At 36.7% G+C, this 11,293-nt stretch overlaps 1 pseudogene; it reads right to left on the bottom strand.

The window, feature by feature from the left end:
• Positions 1–9,863: 9,863 nt before the first annotated feature.
• On the bottom strand, positions 9,864–11,042 carry LOC148034265 (calmodulin-binding receptor-like cytoplasmic kinase 2; annotated as a pseudogene).
• Between the last annotated feature and the right edge of the window lie 251 nt (positions 11,043–11,293).

Raw genomic sequence — 11,293 nt, 5'->3', positions numbered from 1 at the left:
ACTTTGATTTTCCATTATAGCAAGTGTCTTGTACAGAAGGGGAGTGTATGAGGTATATCATTGTGTATAGTGCCTGATGAGGTACCATTCATTTTAGAGAAATGCCAAGATTCAGCACGTGCAGATCATTTTTCTCAATGGTTTACTCCTGAAAAAGCTTTGCATGCTAGTTATTGGTATCCAACGATCTTCCATAATACTTTTACATATGTTACATGTTGTGATATCTATTAGAGACACGATGCTAGGGAAAATCACAAGAGGTTGCAAGGAAAGAGGAATATAGATCTATGGACTTATGGGAAACTATATCCAAAAGATCCTTTGCATAACTTGGTGCCTCCCTTCATGGATATTATATCCTTAGTAAGCTTCATTGGAAACTGTTATAATAGCCTCTTAGGATATACTCAACATTTGGATGCCATTAGCAATGTACATAAGTTACAAAGAGATTTGTTAGACAAGGAGAATGCCTCTTTGAGGAAAACATTAGAGCAATGTAAGCATAAATTACTACAGAACAAAAAGACTATTTTAGAGCTAGAGAAATAGAGAGATCAATTGAGGCTTAATGAAAGAATATTGGGGGTTCACAAATGATGCAATAAACTTTGAAATATTAAGACATGGAACTTTGAAAGAATACATGCACTAAAGTAAGTAAGTTCTTTGTTACTTTTCTCTCCATCTCATAAAGTATTTGTAAAATAATTTATGATAACTAAACATTTATTATTATGAATAGAGAGATACTCTACAACCTAATGAAGAAACGACTTCAAGCATGGAGGCATCAATTGAACACTTTAAAATGCTTCTAAATAAGGAAGCTATCAAAGAAATCTTGAAGGATCCAACGTATTGAAATCTTGCAGGATAGGGGATTGAGATTTTCCTGAGGGGGAGTCCACTTAGCTCAAGTGATATGCAAACTTTGTTGGATGAGGTAGATATATCTAGTAGGGGATACACAACTATTTACAAATCTCCTTACAGGAAGATGAAGAAATCTAAGCGATAAAAATCAATATTTCCAAATTCAATATCACTCAAAAGAATGTGAAAATAAGTGAATGATCAAGTTCTACAACTCCTAGGATCTCCATTTAATATTGAAGATGCCTATCATTTAACGCTAGGGGAAACGATGGTTTACAACAAATACAACAATATATTTTACAACTTGAAGGCCCTACATCCATACTTTGTTCAATTATTTGAGGTGACTCCAATGAATGTAATGGTCTCGTGAAATTTGTACTCAAGCTTGATGAGTACCAAATTGTGAGGGATGGAAAGCTAGAATGGGTCACCATCACCCTGATGAATAGGGCACTTGATCCAACAATTTCAAAGTACAATCCAAAATGGTTCAGTGTCCAGTCCAAGAACAATATATTCTCTCTGGGGTTCTTTGAGATGATCAATATATTTTAAATTGAAAGTTTAATTATACTAATACGGTTGTTGGGTCACATGCTTATAATATGTGTGTATTCTAGGTTATGTCTAAGAATTTTGAAACCTTGCATTGGATTTCAAAAATGATCCTTAACTTGAAATTTATACTTAGATTCCTCAATCTCAAAAATCCGTTTTATATCTCTCCTCAAAAAGTTTGGGTTATTTACTAATCATGGCAATAGTGTATAGCTTGTCAAAATTGTAAAGGGTTTTAGTAGTAAAAACCTCCTAAATATTCTGCAAGTACATATTATACTAATCATATTCAAGAATGTTGGGAGCTTTCTGTGGGACCATAACATAGGAAAGAGAGACACTCAAGGGCATGGATGGATTTAAAGAAGGTAGGCAAGATGGAGACACTTTGGCCATAGATGAGCTTTGATTATCTCATGCTCCTTGGGTCCTATCCACTAAATAGAAGTACATGATGAAGCAAATTAGCATGTCTATATATATGCCGAAGGGTACAATATGGTCTCTCAGATTCACATTTTTTAAAGATGACCAAATAATATGACTAAAATCCAATGATTGGCTGTACAATAAGTATTTCATTATTTTGTATATATCTATAGTTTGTAATACATTAAATTTCTCATAGGTCATACTACCAATCACGATCACAGGGTGTCTCACTCTAGAGGTACTATTACGAAGAGAGTTTACTGTCAAAAGTCTTGCATTGCTCCCCATCACATGGTTTTGAAAGGCATATACTATCTTGTCATAATCTTGCCATCCCTTTCTTACAACAATAAAAACTTAGAACAAAAAAGAAATGTCACAAATCAAATGTTTACAACATTTGGGTATTAGTGAGATATTATATCTCAAGTGTATTCGATAGATTACAAATTGTGATAAGTTAGATTCTATTTCCTTCTCTATTTTGGTGAAATAACTATATATATAGTTCAATACAATGAACTAAATCCATTGTTTTGAGAACATAATGAAAGAGAGAAAACTAGACCTTGCCTTTTTTTAAGACTTTTCCCATAATTGTATTGGAATCATCACACAAACTAGTAAGGAAATTCAAAGGGACAATTATGCTCCATTGACATTCAATGCGAACTTATGAGTCTTCTACTCAAATTCTTTTCCCATAAACTTTGTAATGTTGATCCCTATCTCTTTACTAATGTGTTCATGAACCTTTGTTGCTATTAATTGCAAAGGTATTTTAAAATGGGGCTACTTCTCAAAATGCTAGAGATGTATTCACATTTCTATGTTTTAAAGTGTTTGAAATCACACACACACACACAGAGTTTCTATGTATGTGTGGTGTTGAGAGAGAGAGAGAGAGAGAGAGAGAGAGAGAGAGAGAGAGAGAGAGAGAGAGAGAGAGAGAGAGAGAGAGAGAGAGAGAGAGAGAGAGAGAGAGAGAGAGAGAGAGAGAGTGTGTGTGTGTGTGTGTGTGTGTGTGTGTGTGAGAGTTAGAGAGTATGTGTGTATCCACTAGAGGTCAAAAATAAACTAGAAGACAAAAATAAAAAGCAATAGCAATCTTGTGATTGTGAGAGATACACACACTTGAGTGTCTCATTAGGGGGCATCTCCAAAGTTAGAAATTTACCACAGGGGTTCACCACAATGAGGTTTTTGAGAAAATTTGAGTAAATCTACAAGTCTAGAAAAATATAAATGTATTGCATTAGCACACCATGGTGGGGTTTTTTAATGAACTTTAAACCAATTTACAAGGTTACACATGTAGAAAGCAATGGTTAATTGTCCCCATGTATTTCTAAGTAAAGAAGGGCCATTTTATTATATCATGACAAAAAGGGGTGCATGAAGCACAAGAGCATGGCCCTTTTGTTATGCAAACTATTTGGCAAAATCAAGCTCTAATAAGGCAAATTTCAACATTCCTAGGAGCATCTACGTCAGGTTGATTGAAAGTCTCAGAATGAGTCTCTTAACTCAATTATAATAGGGTAAATTTTTTAATGAAGATCAACCATGCCAACATAGAATGCTAGTACCATATAGGGTAATGGAAAAGCAACTCTTCAATACACACATGTCCCTTCCATGCCCATTTATAGACACTTCCCTCATGCTTGTGCTTTCCTCGTCGTGGCTTCATGAGCACCCAAGATCCCTTAGAGATGAGAACTTCTATCCATGTATTCCCATCAAGGGTAATGGGAACCAATATAGAGAAGACAGAAGTTGAAGGTCTGTGAAGCAAGGGAGTAGCATTGTTTGTGACCACTGCAAAACATCGAGAACTTAGATGATGAGGGTGGGAAGCCATTAGAGATTGACAACAAAGAAAGAGTGCAAAGAGCTCTAGAAGGAGGAGAAGGTCTCGGTAGCTAGAAGAAGGCAGGGAGTTTTTGAAAAACCTCCCTCCCAAAACCTCCCCAAACCTACCTCCATAATTTTTCCAAATCTTCTTCTTGCCCCCATAATAGTGACATTTATAGGGTATTCTCCTTAAACAAAAAAGGTTTTCAAGTATTTTTCTCTATTTTGTGAGTAATTTTTGAGAAAATCCAACGTAACGTTGGCCTCCATCCTATTGGAGGCGCTACTCCTTCTCTCTCCTATTATTTCCCTCCTTTTGACCACTAAATTCTCTAATGTATCATTCCAACGCACCTAGTTTGATATTAACTTTTTTCTTGGAAGAAGCTTGTGCCTCTCAAACTTTCTCTCTGAGCCAACTGCAGTCACTATGGTTCCCCTCCTTGATCACATGCTATGTCTTGACCTACTTGATGAAGCTCTCTCCTCCTTACTTTCTCTTTGGTACCAACATGGGTGTCTCCTTTTTTATCCAGTAGATTGCTATATGCAATAGATTCCTCAGGTGATGCAACAGAATAGGCCACCCTCTACTAGCTATAATGCCCCTTCTTAGTGGCCATTAGTTTTGAAATAATAGCAATAATCTTTTGATAAAAAATAGTAGCAACAAGATTTTTGCCTTAAATGCCATCTACCCATCTTTTGATCAAACACTTTTCTTGATCTTGCTCATGTACTATGCCGAAGGCCCAGTTGAGGAGCTTGGCTATCTCTATCTTCTGGGACAGTCCCTCTTCATCTTCTATTGGATCATTCCAAACAACAGAAGCTTGCATCTCTACCAAACCTTCTATAATGTGCCCACTCCTCAAATCATGGGACACGTCTTAGCAGCCCGTTGAGAGGTTTATCTAGAAGACATCGCCCGGCACTCCCAAAGAATGACACGGGTTTTGCCAACTAGGGTCTCTCGAGTCTGCCCCGCGATGGAACTTATCCAGCCATTCCCACTAGGATCGACCTGAAGACCGGGGTCCTGGCCAACATTGTCTAAGGACATCATCCGACCTTTCCTAACATTCCTTGTTAACATTTCCTTTGAGGAAATCTCTCGGCTAATCGAGACCACCCTTCCGTAGGATAGACCCAATTAGTCACATCCGCCACGCTTCCCTCGAGACCACCCTTCCGTAGGATAGACCCAATTGGTCACATCCACCACGCTTCCCTCGAGGGTCGAGAGAGAGAGAGAGAAAGGAAGAAAGAAAGAAAAAGGAATAAACATGAAACATAATAAAGAAAGAGAGAAATAGAGAGAGAGAGGGAGGGAGAGAGGAGAATGAATGAGAAAACACGAGGGGGTAGAGAAAAACAAAGAGAGGGTTTGTTCTTGTTCTTTGATTTCTTCTTTTTTTATTTTTTTTAAAACAATGGTGTGCATTGAGGGAGAAAGAGAGGAAACGAGATAAGAAATGAGATTCGAGGGAGGAGAATGTGGTGCGTTGAGGAAGAACGATAGGAAATGAGAGAGGGAGAAGAAGAAAGGAAAAGGAAGAGAGAATGAGAGAGAGAGAGAGAATAAACATGAAAGATAACAAAGAAATGGGGAAAGAGAGAGAGAGAGAGAGAGGGAGGGAGAGAGGAGAATGAGTGAGAAAACATAAGGAGGTGGAGAGAAACAAAGAGAGGGGTAACAAAGAAAGAGAGAGAGAGAAAGAAATATAGGAAATAAGAGAGGGAGAAGAAGAAATGAAGAGGAAGAGAGAACGAGAAAGAGAGAATAAACATGAAAGAGAAAGGGAGAGAACATAAAATGAAGAGCACAAAGAAAGGTGCAAAGAAAGGGGGAGAAAATCGAGACTTTAGTTGACATTGATTTTGTTGAGTTACAAGATAAGAAATCCCTTCTCGAACAAATTAAGAAACAAAAAGAGAACGAGAACAAAAACAAACTATTTTTCGTAACGTAGAAAGACCACATGGAAAATGATGAAGGTCGTGATGTTCAAGATTGCGAGGCATATCTTAATCAGCGTGTCCCGTGTCCTTTCTCTCAATGCGATCTGGCAATTAAACGAAAGCATCGATTGTTTATAGAACACGTATGATGCTTCAGCGAGTTTCAATCAGAGATCATTGATTAGGTGATCTTAGACTTTGAGTAAATGGTAAGAAAAGTGTATATCAATCATGCATTATTGGTGCACAAATCGGATGCTGGATGCATGCGTAGTGAGTGCCGGAAGGTCCTTAAGAACAAAGAACTCTACTTTAAGCTCAAAAAGCAAGAGAATAGACCTGCACGACAAGAGGCAAAAAGACCAATTGGATACAATCTCCCCCTATGCCTTGTGTGAGTACTTCACAAGGTATGTACTTATAAATTAATTCATCTCAAAGCTAAAAAATAGCCTAATTTTACAGTAAGCATGCTTTAGCTTTTGTGTTTGCTTTTGTCCAAATAAACAATAAATCGTGTATCCATGCGCTTACAAAATAATAAATATTTGTCAAGCGCTTCAATAAATAAGCGTGCCTAAATAAATATTAGTGCCATGTCTTTAATAATAAGACGCGCGCCCATAAAAAAAGGTAATTTATTCTGGATAATTTGAATACACGCTATCGCCCAGTGCTTTCCAATGCCACCGCCGTCTGCTCTACACATCAATTGAAGCATTCACAATTGTTAAAAAATAATAAGCTAAACTGACAAAAGTGAATGCCTAGCAATCTTCAGCTACAAAATAAATAAATAGGTTAAAACTCTGTCCTAACCTTAATTTAATACGAGTGCACTCTAAACTCATACACGTCCATTAATTTAAATATGTATTTTTCGGAATCACCTGTTGTGGAGTCACCCATGTGCACATTAAATTAACATGACACCCGAAAAGGACAGGCGTCCCCGTCAACTTCTCGCATAAGGAATCTACCTTGTATACGAGCCCTGGTAAATAAATATAGTTTTACAAAATCCACCACAAAACTCACAGAATCCACCGTGGTCTCACGGAATTCACCGTGACCTCGGGGATAGAAATTGTCCTCAATTGCTATTAGCTCAATGTGGAGTGAGCACTGAGGGGTAAGCACTTAGGTCGCGGGTGTGCATCCATTGGGCCTCTTCAACTAGATGATTTTTAAACTTAAGCAAATATCTAGAATATCGATGGCCTATTCTAGTGGTCATAAAGTCAGTGTTTAGAATAGTTTTAGGTTCAAGGATTTCAGTTTCTTCTTCTAACAAAGGAGGGTTTTCATAGACAGGGTGAACAAGTAATTGCCCTTTAAAAGGTTGTAACAAACTGATGTGAAAATATTGTGGATTTTCTAGTGTTGGGGTAATTCTAATTTAAATGCATTGTCATTAATTTTGTGAATGATTTTGAAAGGTCCATAAAATCGAGGGGCTTACTTAACAGTAGGGTGTTTCTCAACACTTTGTAATCTTCTCTTTTCAATGCGTAACCAAACATAATCATCAACTTTGAAACTCATAGCTTTTCTTTTCTTGTTAGCTTGTTTAGTGTATGATTGTTGGGCTTTTGCAATCATGTCTTTGACTTCAGCAAAAATAGTAGCATGCATATTGGCAATATCATCAGTAGCTTTAACTTTGTTTGACAATGATGTAACAGGTGTAGGCAATCTATGTCCATAAATGATTTCAAAATGTGCTTTTTGTATAGCTGTATGTGGTGTATTATTGTATGCAAATTAAAATAAATGCAAGTGTGTATCCCATGTTTGTGGTTTTGAAATTTTGTATGCACACAAAAGATCTAAAATTGTATTGTTCGTAGCTTCTGTTTGCCCATTTGTTTCAGGATGAAATGCAGATGAAAATTTGATCTTTGTACCTAAATTAGCAAACAAAATAGTCCAAAAATTATTGCAAAATCTAGAATCACAATCAGAAATAATAACTTTTGGCAAACCATGGTTAGTAAAAATAGTCTTCAAAATTAATTGTGCAGCTTGAGATACAGTTAATGTTTTCTTGCATGGAATGAAATATGATTGTTTGCTAAATCAATCTATAATTGTCCAAATCATATCATGATTAGCTTGGGTGTTAGGTAAACTGGTTATAAAATCCATTGAATATGTTCCCATGGTCGTTCAAGAATCGGTAAAGGCATTAATAAACCATATTGCTTACCATGGTGTTGCTTAACTCTTTGACAAATTAAACATTCAGATACAAAGTTAGAAACATTAGATTCCATCTGTGGCCAGTAAAAAATCTTCAACCATACGTAAAGTAGAAATAATACCTCTATGGCCTTGATATGGGGGACAATGAATTTTGTGCAACACAAATGATTGAAATGGAATAGTTACACACAATCTTTTCTCATAAAACATAAATCCATCAGAATAAAACAATGAATCTATTGGAATCCAGTTATTTTCAACTAATTTATTCCAATCGTCTTGAAAACTGGGGTCTTCGTCATAGGTATCTTTCATAGGAATAAGGGAATCAAAAGATATAACTGGATACTTGGTCTTCTACTTAAGGCATCGGCAACAACATTCTCTTTTTCGGGGTGATATTGGATAAGTGGATAAAAACTTTGAATAAAAGTAGCCCATTTAATATGACGGTGGTCAGAGATTTGGGGCTGACTAAGGAGATGTTTGATACATTGTTAGTCAGTTTTGATCATGAATTCAGATTTCATTAAATAGTGTTTCCATTGACGTAAAGCTTGTACTACTGCTAGCAATTCCTTATTATAGGTAGAATACTTGAGTTCAGATGGTTTAAGTTTGAAGCTAGATAGGCTATGGGATGTGAATCTTGCAAAAGGACAACTCCTATTCAAGATCCAGTAGCATCAGTGACTACTAGGAAGAATGGTCTATTAAAGTTAGGTAGTTGCAACACAGGGGCATGTGTTAAGGCATGTTTCAGTAAATCAAAATACTTTTGCTGATTATCAGACCAATGATATACAATACCTTTCTTTAATAATTTTGTCAAAGGCAATGCAAGCAATGAAAAATTTCTCACAAATTTTCTGTAAAAGCTAGCAAGACCTAAGAAAGAATGTAATTCATACACATTTTTAGGTATTGGTCGATTCAAAATTTCTTCTATCTTTTTAGGATCAACTTTAATACCATAAGATGAAACAATAAGTCCTAAATATTCAATGTGGGTTTGGAAAAATTCACTCTTTTCAAGATTATTATATAATTGATTCTCTTTCAATAAATTGAAAACCAATGATAAATGTTCATAATGCTCGTTCTCATTCTTACTGAAAACCAATATGTCATCAAAGAAAACAATTAAACAATGTTGATGCTTCAAAAATATGTGATTCATCATACTATTGAATGTGGATGGTGCATCAGTTAAATCAAAAGCCATAACAAGAAATTCATAATGTCCAAATTGAGTCTTAAATGCAATTTTGAAAATGTCATATATGTCCAATCGTACTTGATGGTATCCAAATTTAAGATCTATCTTGCTAAATATTGTGGCCCCTTATAGTTTATCCATGAGATCGTCTACCCTAGGGATCGGATATCTATTCTTGAAAGTGATCTTATTTAGGGCACGATAATCAATGCACATCATATAGGTGTTTATTTTCTTCTTCACTAATAGGACAAGTGCACCAAAAGGCCTAATGAGTCCTCGGGTTAATAATTCTTCAACTTGGGTTTGAATTTATTTCTGTTCAATTTGATTATGTCGATAAGGCGCTTTACATGGTGGTTGAGAACCTAGAATTAAGTTTATTTTATGATCTTCATGATGTGTAAGTGGTAAGCCAGGTGGTAAGTCAATAGCAAAACAATCTTTAAATTGTGAAAGAAATTGTGCGTGCCTAGGATGCATCTGGTTTTTGTTGAGATTCAAGCTCGTAGTCTTTGGTCAGTTAGTTCTACCTTAGTTGAATAAGTTTAAGTCCCACTGACTTAACCATGGTTAGATCTAGGTCATTTTGATCTTTAGTGTGTATTGTACACAGTTGACTTTTGAGATTGTGTTGATGGAATGGAATGAACTAAAGGGAGCATGTGTGCTACCCTGGTGCCTATGCCTTTGTCTCCATCTCTTTCTCTTTGAACTCTAATAGGGTATCAGAGCTTTAAAGAAGCTACAGAAGAGGCTTTTGTGAAGATGATGATGATGAATAAGAAGAGTGCACCATCAAACTGGCACATGGACTCTTCTCGAGTTTTGGGTCCAACGTCTACAGAGCCTTGCCATCGTGGAACATGTCAAATGCCCATTTTGCAGTTATTCTCTCACTTCACTCGTGTTTCTGCTCAATGGGATGCCTGCTTGTAAGCATTTCAACAAGCAGTATCCCAAAGGAGTAGACATCACTCTTTTGTGTGAGCTGGTAAGCTTTGAGATACTCCGGATCTAGGTAACCGACAGTCCCCTTCACTTGTGTAGAGACATGGGTGGAATCAAGACCCCAAGGCCCAAGACAAGAGAATTTAAAATCAGCAACTTTAGCTCAATAGTTGCTAGTTAACAGGATGTTAGTGGACTTGATGTCACGGTGGATGATAGATCTGTCAGCATATAGATGCAGGTTTCCATTGGGAGCATATTCAACCATGAGAATCCTTTCAGATCCTTCTACAGCATACCCTATCAACTTGAAACTTTGCCGATAGCTGCATGTCATATGCAATCTTCTTTGCCCTTTTCATTGCAACAATCCTCCCATAGTTTAACCTCCCTTTCTACATTGTCCCAAACCCTCCTTGCCCAATTTGGAGCGATGGTGAGAAGTTATCAGTAGCTTTCATAAGGTCAGCCACTGTGAATGTAATAGCATTATCTGCTAGAGCATGGCCAGTTGCTAAACTTAATGGCTTATTTTTTTTACCATCATCCCATGAATTAACTGAAACATCCTGAAATGCAAAGGTTGTGCTATTATTGGTTACTGGTGCTTCATGATGAGGTACCTAATCTCCATTTTGATCAGATTAAGGTCAGCTTCCCATCCATATGATGTTTTTTCTATGAAAGCAGAATGGTAATCCATTTTATGTCATTTGTAAAAAGCTACCACATTATGAGATGAGCAATATTGTATGCATGTCATGCCTTTGGAGGGTGATGTAGCTCTTTCAATGTGCAACGTTTGGATTTGCTGTAAGCTTGGAAATTGAGTAATAATTTTATGTAGAAAATCAGACACTGAGATTGTTTTTGAAAGGCCAACTTTCATCTCAAGAACAGGTTCAAACATACCAGCTCTAAGCTCAATTGGATCGACTGTAAGAGGAGACAAGGCACAACTGAAGCCACCCATGTTGTTTAGGCTACCTACTGTCGCTAGGCTTATTTAGCTACATTTACAACTTCTGTTTTTAATGGCAAGGCTATAGAATGGTTGCCTTAGTGATCAATAAGAGGCTATTGATTTGCATCTATGGATTAGTTTTGTTGATGGTGATCTTACGTCTTGTGCAGGTGTTCAGCAGAGGATATGTATAGAGACTACTTCATCCTGCTTATCTGATTTCCTATCAGCATTAAAGAGATATTCTAGATGTAACTGGA

The sequence above is a fragment of the Lygodium microphyllum genome, chromosome 6 (genome assembly GCF_053477565.2).
Source record: "Lygodium microphyllum isolate KBCC chromosome 6, Lygodium_microphyllum_v1.1.10, whole genome shotgun sequence".
NCBI lineage: Eukaryota > Viridiplantae > Streptophyta > Polypodiopsida > Schizaeales > Lygodiaceae > Lygodium > Lygodium microphyllum.
This window is presented reverse-complemented; position numbering and strand designations above follow the sequence as displayed.